At 38.4% G+C, this 13,205-nt stretch overlaps 1 pseudogene; it reads left to right on the plus strand.

Annotated features, from left to right (window-relative positions):
• Nucleotides 1-13,205, plus strand: part of LOC110305971 (small ribosomal subunit protein uS4 pseudogene) — a 32,897-nt pseudogene that overhangs the window by 2,237 nt on the left and 17,455 nt on the right.

The following is a 13,205-nucleotide window of genomic DNA, read 5'->3' on the forward strand; positions in this document are numbered from 1 at the left end:
CTAGCTTCACTGTGAGTTGGTATGATATAGTGTTGCACACTTAGGTGGGTCACACATTTTTCCAAGCACCTGTACTATTTTGCTCAGAATTGGAGTTTCAAGAGTGTGTGGCAGTGTTAGATGCTAGAGAGAGGTTGGGGAGGGGAGGGGAAGGAGGGAGGGAGGGAGGGAGGGAGGGAGGGAGGGAGGGAGGGAGGGAGGGAGGGAGGTATGTCATAATATTCTTTTTTACAATGACAGATAAATTGTGCAATGTGTTGGTTCAGAGGATTTTCTCATTCCTATGATAAAATATCCGACAAAATCAACTCAAGGAAAGAGGTTTAATTTTTCTTACAGTTTGAGGTTACAGTCCAGCACAGTAGGGAGTTCATGGCAGCAGAGTCATGAGACATCTAGTTCCATTGCCTAAAGAAACAGAGAGACCAGTGCTAATGCTTAGCTCACTATCTTCTTTTTTATTTAAACAGTCTAGAACTCCGGCCTGTGGAATGTTGCCATCTACACCAGAATGGGTCTCACTGCAGTTAACCCAGTCTAGAAGTTTCCTCACAGATATACCCAGGAATTTGTCTCCTAGGTAGTTCTAAATTCCATTAAGTTGACTGACAAGTTTAACCATCGTCATAGATACACATCGCGGGATGATTAAGCATAGGTAACAAGCGACTTTTCCTCACACAGCTATCACTTTGAGGATGCTTGCTCAATTCATTGTGTATCACTTTTGAGTTAATTGTAGTCATTTGTATATGAATAAACCTGGGTGTGGGGAGTATTATATTAAGAAAAATGGCTAGGCAAAGCTAATTACATGATGTGTTTTTTACTCTTATGGTTGATTTTAAAAGCTGATCAAAGAAACAAGAGAGAATAAGATGATGATGCTCAGGACTGGCAGGTAGGGGGAGGAATACACATGAAAATAGAGGTTAGAGGATATGGACCTACAGGTACGTAGGGAACTCTGCTCGAGAAGTCGTTTTCACAGCATGCTCATGAGGGTTAATGATAAACAGGCATATTACATCGCTTCACTTTGCTTCATTGCTCAATGAAAATGCTGCTTTTTAAAAACATATTCAAAGTTTATGGTACCCCTGAGTCCAGCAAGTCTGTATGCACTACGTTTCTAATAGCTTGTGCCTGTTTTGTGTTGCTCTGCCACTTTTGTAATTCTAAGGGCATTTTTAGATCTTTCATTTTTCTGTATCTTTGTTATACAGAATTGAAGTAGCAATATTTAATGTTAGCAGTTGTGACTGTTTGGGGACTCCATAAGCCATGCTATATAAAATGCAAATTCATCAGATAAATGCATGTATTTTGTATCCATATCCCATCTCTTCCTTCTCCAGCCTATTTCTTCCCTGAGATAAAATAATTTTGAAAGCAGTTATTTAATAACCTTACTATGGCCTTTAGGAGTTAAAGTGAAATGAATACACTCATGTCTTTCATTTTAAGTCAAAAGCTTGAAATGATTGGTTGAGAAATATATATGAGAAACCATTGCAGACTGAAAGCTGAGAGATAGTACTCTGTGCTACAGTGTTAGCCAAGCTGTCTGTACAAAGCTATTCCAATGAACACACAAATGAGAAAGTAAAAGAGATTTATTGCTCACAGGAGAGATCCAGGTGGATGATAAATCACCCACAATACTTCTGTATGCCAAAGTCTAGTCCAGAACAATGCCCTAACTCTAGTTCATTCTATGAAACCTCAGAGAAGAAGTTGTTGGAGGCAATTGTGAAGCCAGAATGGTTGGTTCTTGAGATATAGAGAGAAAAACTTTCTCCATAAGAAAAATGCTAGTCAACAAGTGCTTTTGTTGAAGCTGCAGCAAGTTGACCAGGGAATCTAATTAAGAGCACTGGTAAAGGCAACCACAAAAATCAATGGTTTTAAGTGTAAATTAAAAGTCTACCTTGACAAGACATAATGGGATTAACTTTCATAGCTAGAGGAAAAAAAATGGAACTTACAGGAGAGACTCGGTTATGGTCTAATGTGCTAATGTGGTTGGTAACTGATCAGACTGTGTTCTGTAAATGTATTCACAGTGTGAATGACAGCTCATCTGTTCACAGAATGCTTTGCCAAGACTTACAATTCAGAAAAATGACAACAACAACAACAAAAAGGCATTATTTCATAATAATACTATGCTCTCCAGTGTTCTGATGTAGATAAATACTGAGATTAACATGACTTTCTTTCTGCAGCTGGTGGGTACTGAGTAATTTCAATTTCCAACTCTTATTTTGAAGTAATATATTTCCTAAGGCTATAACGCCATAGCCCATATTTCCTCTTCTAGATTTGGTCAAGGTCAATTGAAAACTTTCTGAAAAGGAAATAACCATTGTAGATGCTATCAAGAAAACTCATGATTCATGCAGGAGCTGGGGGGTTTTGGAGAAGCTGATCTCAATCCTCATGAATGACTTTGTGAGTTGAAAATTTCAGTGAAGGAAGTCCCAGATATGTTAGACTAAGAAGGGGAAGTAGAAACAGGAATGACCCCATGGTTAGAGAAACAGGAAGATTTATTGGAATTGCTCAAATATTTTGGAGAAAACTTAATAAATGAAAACATGCTTCTTGTGTATGGCCACATAAAATGTTTTCTTTTATATTTATTTTTGGTCCCAGAACGTATTTTCTTTCGGGTTTGTTTTTGTTTATGAGTATGCCCTGTGTGTTTGTGCGCAAGTGGTGACATGTACTCAGGAGTCAAATATGGTTGTCCTGAGTCTGAACAGTCTTATGATTTTCCAATATCTCTCTTTAATGTCCATTTAGAATTCTTTGTGTAAGTCAATATACAATGAGCATTAATCAATTCATCTATCAATGGCTTCCTATTCATTATCCCTCTAACTCTTCCATTTTAATATATTTTTCAGAGACATGAATAACATTTTCTGAGATTTTTACATTTCAAAAGTGATTTGTCTGGTACCTCTTTGTGAGAAAGTCAGTTTGGCTAGAAAATCTGCAGCTCATGTGTTAATTTTCTCATGACTTGATTATTTTAAGAGATAGCTTGTTTTTGTTTTGGTTACATCATTAGTATAATTTTTTCCCCAACGGTGTGTATATGTTCTTAAGCATATCTTATGTATTCAGTACTTATTTTGTGTCTTTGCTTTATTGTCTTTTCTGGCATAGATTTCCCATCATGTGCATGTTGGATTTTCTTTGTCCATTTCTTATTTAGGTGTTGCATTATTTTATTTCTTCTTTAATTTTCCTATTTTAATCTTTTTCATAATGTGTGTCTTCATTTTCACCCATATTTCACATAATTTATATTAAATAATTCCATATAATGTTACATTTTATGGCTTGCTATGAATTTCTTCCTGCATTTTACTTTGTCTCTCTTAACTTGTGAATAATAATTTAAATCTCCTTTCTCCTAAATTCATAGTTTTTTTCCAATTTTTATCAAAGAATTTCCTATATTTTTACAATATTTTTGATTTCCTTATATATCATTTAGAAACAAAATATAAATTTTGCACATTTTTTATGACCATGGTGTTTCTGGTTTGCTTTTGTTTTTCATAGATACCATCTCACTTCTTACTTACAATTCTTTTTTTTTTTTTTTAAGTTTAACATGATTTTATTGTCAGGTAAAATTTATTTTTCCTCTTTTTTATATGAAATTATTTCATTAGTCCTTTCAAGCTTGACATTGATCTTATAATCATTCATTCATTCATTAGATGATATCTCACAGTATAGCACCGATTCATTGGAACTCATAATATAGAACTGACTGTCCTTGAACTCGAAGAACTCTGCCTATAACTGCTTTCCAAGTGCTGGCATTATCAATGCTATTTCATTGGTTTTAGAATTTCTTTAGACGCCCTAGACAAACACAGATGTGTTCACTCCAAAAGTTGTGTGACTGGAGGCTGGCAGTAGAGGAGTTAGTTAGTTACACTAACCTTCCAGAAAACTGACTAGATTGCTTAAATAACATTTTTTAAAATTATGTTTTCAAAGACTAGAAATCTACCAAGCCATTAACAAAATAGGCACCTTCAGAGGCTGTTCCTCTTGGCTCTCCTCTGCACCTTCATGCTGTGTGTTCACAGGACTTCAGTTGCTAATATGTATAGAAGGAGAGATCACTCTCTTTTTTTAAAGGCATTCAATCCTATTGGATTATGACTCAGCCTTTCCATCCTCATTAAGCTTAATCTTGTCATGAAAGACCCATCTCTAAATGCAATCTCCTTGATGGTTAAGGCTCCCAAATAGGAATTTTGTGGGCATAGTTCAGCATGTAGGATTAATATGAAATAAAGACTCATTTCACATGGTATAATACAAATATCCATCTAAATTTGGCATATGGGATTGAAGACGCACTGTTTTATTCTGAGACCTCTGGCTTTAGAACTAGGAGGCTTCAGGATAATATTAATCAGAATTACAATTTGCTTGTGGTGAATATGAAATTTAATTTATGCTATTATTGGGGTCAATGAACAGGGAGGTTCCCATATTCAGACAATGGCAGAAGCAGGATTTTCTCTAAAAACATCCTGTTTCTAATGCATCTCTACTCCCTCAATCACCTCTGCAAATGCTTCATTTCTTTTTTCTGAGGGCAGATGCTAACCTGGAGCATGGGATTTCATTTTGACTGGCTTCTGTTTAGTAGTTTTAGAGGTATTTTGAGGTTTTTGTTTCTGTAATGCTGGGAACAAATGAAAGAGGCTTCCTTAGGAATACAAATTTCTCAAAATTGATTGAACAAAAATGAAAGAATGTTGAAGCGATTTCTTCTCTGCAGGGTGAATACTGCAAGTTATAAAAATAGCTCAGGATGTATTATTCTCAGGGATATTTCATGAAATTGGCATCCATATACGCTGGTGTTTTAAGAATTGTCACCCTAAAATGTGGTTGTAAGAATTAGATAGACTCATAAACACAGCAGAGTAAGCAATGCCTGGAGATTAGTTTTTCCACTATAAAGTTTGCAACAAAATGATAACAGAGAACATTGAACAGAATGACATCATTTATCTCCTGTGACTAATACTAGAGTGACTAACACTAGAACAAACCAAATAAAACATTCTAAAATAAGAGGTTCCTGTCATTCTCATTAAAACGTGTGTTTTAGTAAATACAGAGAAAGCTCAGGTGAAAATCTTGTTTTTCTTCAGTTGTATTATAACTTTTGATTACATCTTGAATTCCTGAATAAAATACATGACAATGTTACAATTATTCCATTTATAGATGATAACATTTTGAGAAAGCCTTGCAGACAGAGATTCTAATAACCATTCATTATTTCTTTAAAAAAAACTCTTAAGGGCATGTGACATTTTCAAATTATGGAAATTATTATCAAAAGTATTTTCATACAGTGCATGGTACACCACACATAGTTCTTATATATGCCAATATAAAGGCTGACTAGTGGCCAATTAACTGGCTGGGCATGAACATTCTGCTCAACAAGGATGAGAAAATGACTAATGTGCTGGGGAATATTCATGAGAAACTCAGAGAGTTGGCAGGAGCTGGTAGCCAAAAAAGAAAAACATAAGGGACAAAAACCAGAAGAAGACATAAATCAATGAAAGCCATACATGGATAGGAATAACGAGTAAGAAAAAGGCACGTACATACATACCCATGAGAGAGTGAGAATGTTCAATGGGAAAGAATTTATTTTGGAGAGAAAATGATATCTGTCCCAGAAGGCTCAGGTCTATAGCCATAGTATTCAGGAGCATAAAGGAACAGCCAGGTTTGATGCTACAAAGTGAGCTCAAGGCCTTCTTGGGCAACATAGAGAGGTACTGTCTCAAAATAAAAAGCTAAGAGAGAGCTGGAATGGAGACTAGTGGTAGAACATTTGCTTAGCCATTTGTGAGAACCTAGGTGCAACTCCAATTCTACATACTGTGTATGTGTATGTATTAACTCCAATACATGTTACATACAACATAACTCAGTGGTTCTCTTGTTCTGCTTCAGTGTTGACGTTGAATTAAAAACTCAAGCTGCACATGGTAATTCCAGAACTGTGGGCTAAGGGAGGTGGTTTTAAAGATGCTTTGAGAAGAAATAATTTGCCAAATTTTGCTCAAGTTTTGATCCAAATTGGCCAAATAAAGTCATACAATTGAGCTGATGTGAGGTAGGAATTTCACATGAATGGTTCACAAATAACTTGAGACCGTATGATTGACCACTCTTAGCATAATGACAAAGGAAGACAAACTCCAGCAGGAAGGCTATGCCTGTGATTTGAAAGATTTTCCAGTCTCAAGACTTGGGATGGTGATTACTGTGTCTCTTGGACACCTGTCTAATTATTTTGTATTTCTCCCAGTTTCACGAAACACAATTCATGTACAGGTGTTGAGATTTGACAAGGACTTTTGACAACTCTAGATACCCTTTCCGGCTGAAGAGGCTGTGGGAGATAGAACAGATAGTGCAGATACTTGGATAAGCACTGAGTCCCAAGAAACTCTGTGACATAGGCCCACGTTTTCCATTTCTTATATGTAAATAAAGCAAAATTCATAGTTTTGACCTAACAAGATCACATTTAGTTTAAAAAGATAGATTACAATATTCATAGAAAATATTCACTAAATATGCAACTATGTTTATATTCATTTATTCCCATGGGGCATATAACTCACACTGTCACTCTGGTCATTTAAGTTACCCAATCAATTCAGCTCAATGAGCAGAAAATTTGCATCTTGTAAAAATCATAATTGTTCCATATTATTAGAACTAGTAAAACATGTAAACTTTCCGCTAAGATAATCCAAAATAGCTATTTGACATTTCTTGGATTCATGTGTATCAGTGGTTCTTAACCTTCCTAATGCTGCAACCTTTTAATTAATTCCTCATGCTATGATAACCCCCAACCATAAAACTATTTCATTGCCTCTCTGTAACTATAATTTTGCTACTTTTTAAAATTGCCATGTAAATAACTGATGTGCAGTATATTTGATATGAGACCCTGTTATGGTTTGTATATGCTCAGCACAGGGAGTGGCACAATTATAGTGTGTGTCCCTGTTGGAATAGGTGTGGCCTTGTTGGAGTAGGTGTCTCACTGTGGGTGTGGGCTTTAAGACCCTCATCCTAGCTGCCTGGAAGCCAATATTTTGGTAGCAGCCTTTAGGTGAAGATGTTGAATTCTCTGCTCCTCCAGGACTAAGCCTACCTGGATGCTGCCATGTTCCCACCTTCATGATAAGGGACTGAAACTCTGAACCTGTAAGCCAGCCCCAATTAAAAATTGTCCTTAAAAGAGTTGCCTTGGTCATGTCTCTATTCAAAACAGTAAAACTACAACTAGGACAGAAGTTGGTTCTAGGGTATTGCTGTGATAGTCCAGGTCATGCTTTTGTTTGGAAGAATGTTGATTTGGGGACTTTAGATTTGGAAAGCAGTGGAATGCTTTAAATGGGGCTTAATGGGCCATCCTGGTAGGAATATGGAAGAGTTTGTGACTGAGAGTGATCTGAATTGTTCAGACCTGGCCCAAGAGGTTTCAGTGGATAATTTCAATGTGTAGCCTGGAGACTGTTTATGTGATATTTTGGTGAAGAATGTGGCTACTTCTTGCCCTTTTCGAAAGAATTTATTTGAGTCTAAGGTAAAGAGATTTACATTAATTACATTGACAAAGGAAGTCTCAAAAAGTCCAGCAAAGACTTTGTTCTCTGGTTAAGTCTCATTTTGATTAAGCATAGCAAGCATAGAAAGAAAAAGTATAAAATATATGGTTCAAGTATTAAAGGGGCACCGGAAGTGAAATAGATCTGAATCTTATGTTCTAGGAGAGAACAGATTAATGGTTTGGGGATTAAGGGATCCTACCCAGCTAAATTTAGATTGGATGCACACATTTAATCCCAGGAGAAAAAGGCAAAGGGATCTCTGAGTTCAAGGCCAGCCTGGGACAAAGCAGGTTCTGGATGAAGAAAAGCTTAAATCCAGGCATGGTGGAGCAAGCCTTTAGTCTTAGGAGACAGAAACATGCATTTCTCTGAGTTCAAACTCAGCCTATAGAGCAAGTTCCAGGAAAGTCAAATAGGCAGAAAGGGAGTCAGAAAACAGAAAGCCGGTAATAGAATAAGGGGTGCCATGTTCCAGCCCCAGCAAGCAGCAGAAGCCATTTGGCTCTGGCTTTAGAGTGAAAAATAGAAGGAACTACTGTGACAATTGGAGCTAAGAAATTAGCGGTGATTAAGAAGAGTCCAGCATGACTGAGGTGAAACCTTCTGGGAAGTATTTTCTGAGAGCACAAAGAAGCTGTGTTCCAGAGATAGCCAAGGTTGTACCTCATGTTGCAGCTGGACTTGGTAATGTGGAAGTCACCCAGGTGGTACTAGTTTTGAAGGCATGAAGGAGTCATGGAGAGCAGCTGAAGCTCAGCACTGTAAGAGGCCATGGAAGGCCATTGATAAAGGTGCAGCCTCATTTGCAGTTGATGGCCCAGGACTGAAGGGGTTATACAAAGGAACTGAGGATTGGTGAAATGAATATTGCCTCTGAAAGGCTATTGATGAATTCTAGTTGTAGTGGAAGACCCCAGTGTATTGGAGATGCCAGCACCATGGGATAATCACCAAGAACAGCAGCAGCAGGAGTGGATCAACCTAAGCTTAGAGCACTACAGAGGGCAGAGCAGAAGTGACACCAACCTTTTGTAGGAGCCTAGAAGATCATGTGTAGATTCCAGACATTGAAAAAGCAAGCTGTAATATTGAATTTGCCTTGGAGACCCAAAATAATTGAGATGCCAGAGCCATGGACTATCAGCTGAGAAAAGCTGCTAACAGGGAGTACAATGAGCCCAAGGAAAAGAAGTTCATTGCAGTCAACAAAGATTGAAAAAAGAGGGGTCACCTTGGGCATGGAGTCGGCAGACACCCCCAAGGACTACTAGAGGACTCTCCACGCAATCTTAGGACCACCAGTGAGTGGAACACAACTTCTGTTCCAATCCAATTGAGCTGGACCTGAGACAGCATTAGAGAGCTGGAAACCCAGCCAGAACAGGGTAACAAGTCCCTTCCAGTCGGCGCCAGCACTGGGTCACCTGGGCGCAGAGTCAGCGGACACCCCCAAGGTCCCTAGAGTACAGCTTCTGAGACAGACCCCATTTCAGGCTCCAGACATCCGGGCACCTTCCCTGCCAGAGGAGAGGTGTCCACCCTGCCTAGGAGGATTTTGCCACAGCACCTGGGGGAGCCATCTTGGTTCCCGGATCCCTCTGAGATTAGTCTGTGCAGGTGAGAGTGTGGACTACAGAAGCTAACAGCTTCTGTGACAGGTCCTGTTTCAGGCCTGCATCTTCTGCCAGGAGGGAGGTCCAAATGCCAGATATCTGTGCACCTTCCCTGTAAGAGGAGAGCTTGCTTGCAGAGAGTGCTCTGACCACTGAAATTCAGAGGAGAGAGCTAGTCTCCCAGGTCTGCTGATAGAGGCTAACAGAATCATGAGAGGAACAATCTCTAACCAAAAACAAGAACAATTAAATCCAGCTCAATTCTTCAACGAATTAGAAAGGGCAATCTGCAAATTCATCTGGAACAACAAAAAACCTAGGATAACAAAAAACTCTGCTCAAGGATAAAAAAAAACTTCTGGTGGAATCACCATGCCTGACCTAAAGCTGTAGTACAGAGCAATTGTGATTAAAAACTGTATGGTACTGGTATAGCGACAGACAAGTAGACCGATGGAATAGAATTGAAGACTCAGAAATGAAACGACACACCTATGGTCACTTGATCTTTGACAAGGGAGCTAAAACCATCCAGTGGAAAATAGATAGCCTTTTCAACAAATGGTGCTGGCACAACTGGTGGTTATCATGTAGAAGAATGGGAATTGATCAGTTCCTATCTCCTTGTATTAAGGTCAAATCTAAGTGGATCAAGGAATTCCACATAAACCAGAGAAAGTGAAACTTTTAGAGGAGAAAGTGGGGAAAAGCCTGTAGGATATGGGCAAAGGGGGAAAATTCCTGAATAGAACAGCATATGGCTTGTGTTTTAATATAGAGAATAAACAAACGGGACCTCATAAAAGTGCAAAGTTTCTGTAAGGCAAAAGACACCATCAATAAGACAAAAAGGCCACCAACAGATTGGGAAAGGATCTTTACCTATCCTAAATCAGATAGGGATTAATATCCAGTATATACAAAGAGCTCAAGAAGCTGGACCCCAGAAAATCAAATAACCCCATTTAAAAAATGAGGCTCAGAGCTAAACAAAGAATTCTCACCTGAGGAATACCAAATGGCTGAGAAGCACCTGAAAAAATGTTCATTATCCGTACTCATCAGGGAAATGCAAATCAAAGCAACTCTGAAATTCCACCTCATACCAGTCAGAATGGCTAAGATCAAAAACTCAGGTGACAGCAGATGCTGGCTAGGATGTGGAAAAAGAGGAACACTCCTCCATTGTTGGTGGGATTGCAAGCTTGTATAACCACTCTGGAAATCAGTCTGGCAGTTCCTCAGAAAATTGGCCATAGTATTACTGGAAGTTCCCACAATACCTCTCCTGGGCATATATCCAGAAGATGTTCCAACCTATAAAAATGACACATGCTCCACTATGTTCATAGCAGCCTTATTTATAATAGCCAGAAGCTGGAAAGAACCCAGATGTCCCTCAACAGAGGAATGGATACAGAAAATGTGGTAGATTTACACAATGGAGTACTACTCAGCTATTAAAATGAATGAATTTATGAAATTCCTAGGCAAATGGATGGACCTGGAGGGCATCATCCTGAGTGAGGTAAACCAATTACAAAAGAACTCACATGATATGCACTCACTGATAAGTGGATATTAGCCCAGAAACTTAGAATACCCAAGATAGAATATACAATCTGCAAAACACATGAAACTCAAGAAGAACGAAGACCAAAATGTGAACACTTTGCCCCTTCTTAGAATTGGGAACAAAACACCCGTGGAAGGAGTTACAGAGACAAAGTTTGGAGTTGAGGTGAAAGGGTGGACCATCTAGAGACTGCCATACCCGGGGATCCATCCCATAATCAGCCTCCAAACCCTGACATTGCATAACTAGCAAGATCTTGCTGAAAGGACCCAGATATAGCTGTCTCTTGTGAGACTATGCTGGGGCCTAGCAAACACAGAAGTGGATGCTCACAGTCAGCTATTGGATGGATCACAGGACCCCCAATGGAGGAGCTAGAGAAAGTACCCAAGGAGCTAAAGGGGTCTGCAATCCTATAGGTGGAAAAACAATATGAACTAACCAGTACCCCACAGAGCTTGTGTTTCTAGATGCATATGTATCAGAAGATGGCCTAGTCGCCCATCATTGGAAAGAGAGGCCCATTGGTCTTGCAAACTTTATATGCTGCAGTACAGGGGAACGCCAAGGCCAAGAAGTGGGAGTTCGGTGTGGGGGAGAGTGGGGGGGAAAGTATGGGGGGACTTTTGGGATAGCATTGGAAATGTAAATGAAGAAAATACCTAATAAAAAACAAGAAAAAACAAAAAACAAAAAAAAAAAAAAAAAGAAAAAAAGAGTTCAGATTTGAAGACTGCTTTGACATCAGCCATGGAAATGCAGAGTTTTGAGTTATCCCAGCTGGTTTCCTGTCTGGCTTTAGGGATTACTGTTAATTGATTGGATAAATCTCAGAAGAGACTTGTAACTTTGGACTTTTAGCATTGTTGAAATTGTTATAGACCATGGGGATTATTGAAGTTGGACTAAATGTATTTTGCATTGTGCTATGTTTAGGTGCCCCCCGCCCCAGACTCATATGTTGAAACAAGCCTCTGGGTGTCACGGAGTCGAATGTTATTCTTTGTATATGCTCAGCACAGGGAGTGGCACAATTATAAGGTATGGATGGCCCTGTTGGAGTAGCTGTGGCCTTATTGGAGTAGTTGTGTCACTGTGGGTGTGGGCTTTAAGACCCTCATCCTAACTGCCTAGAAGCCAATATTCTCCAAGCAGCCTTTAGATGAAGGTGTAGATCTTTTAGCTCCTCCTGCACTATGACTGCCTGGATGCTGTCATGTGCCCATGTTGATGATAATGGACTGAATCCCTGAACCTGTCAGCTAGCCCCAATTAAAAGTTGTCCTTATAAGAGTTGCCTTGGTCATGTTGTCTGTTCAGAGCAGTAAAACCCTAATTAAGACAGATCCTCCCAAAAGGGGTCATGACCAACAGGTTAAGAAGCACTGCTGTATCTGATCCTATATGAGTATTGATTATATCTTTAAAACATTCATTAATACTACTCAATTAAGTGCTGATTAGAATATAGAAAAACCAGTTCAACTGCTTTACAGTTAAAAGTAAAATATAAGTATTAGATTAGTAGGAAATCTATAAGTATTAATTAAGTGTACCATGAAAAGATACCAGATGCTATGATAAATTTTGAGAATGTAGTTTGAAAATTAATGATCATTATAACTATGTATATAAAAGAATTTCTCCATAATACTACAAGCAACGTTTTCCCTTAAGGCTGGCTCTGCAGGAGTCTTCTTTTAACCCTCTTCTGTTTATTAGGAGCAAAGAACTAACTGGTTGTAAATGTAGATTTTTTAAAATTTTTAATATTTTTATTACATATTTTTTATGCAGTCCACTAGGACACGTTTATTAGTCTGTATCACTTAAAATCCACAGTTTTCAGACTTCATAATCCACTTTTCTGTAATTGCTTCAATATCTGTAGGTACAACATCCATTTCAGGACATGACTCCATATAAAAATGCAGGATTAAAACAGTGAATAAAAAGAATAACTCTGAAAATGCACATTCACCAACCTCTTCCTTTGTGTCTGTAATTGTTCTATGCGTATGTTAGACCTATTATTATAAAGGAGTAACTTTTGTTGAATCATTTAACTGAAACAGAATAGTTTTTCTGAATGTATGCTAAACTGTTCCCTCACTACACATTCTCCATTCATCTGGTGATGTGATTAAGGCAACACATAGCAAATCCTGAACTGCTATTGTCTGGTGTTCTATGCTATAGAACAGAACAAATCATATGCTAATTTAAATCAAACAGGAATAACACATAACAGAGTCTCTACCCTTTCAGTGCATAAACAAATATTCGTAGCTTTGTTGAAACATTCAGTTCTTT

Source organism: Mus caroli, unplaced genomic scaffold (assembly GCF_978045245.1).
Source record: "Mus caroli unplaced genomic scaffold, Mus_caroli_1 scaffold_2, whole genome shotgun sequence".
NCBI lineage: Eukaryota > Metazoa > Chordata > Mammalia > Rodentia > Muridae > Mus > Mus caroli.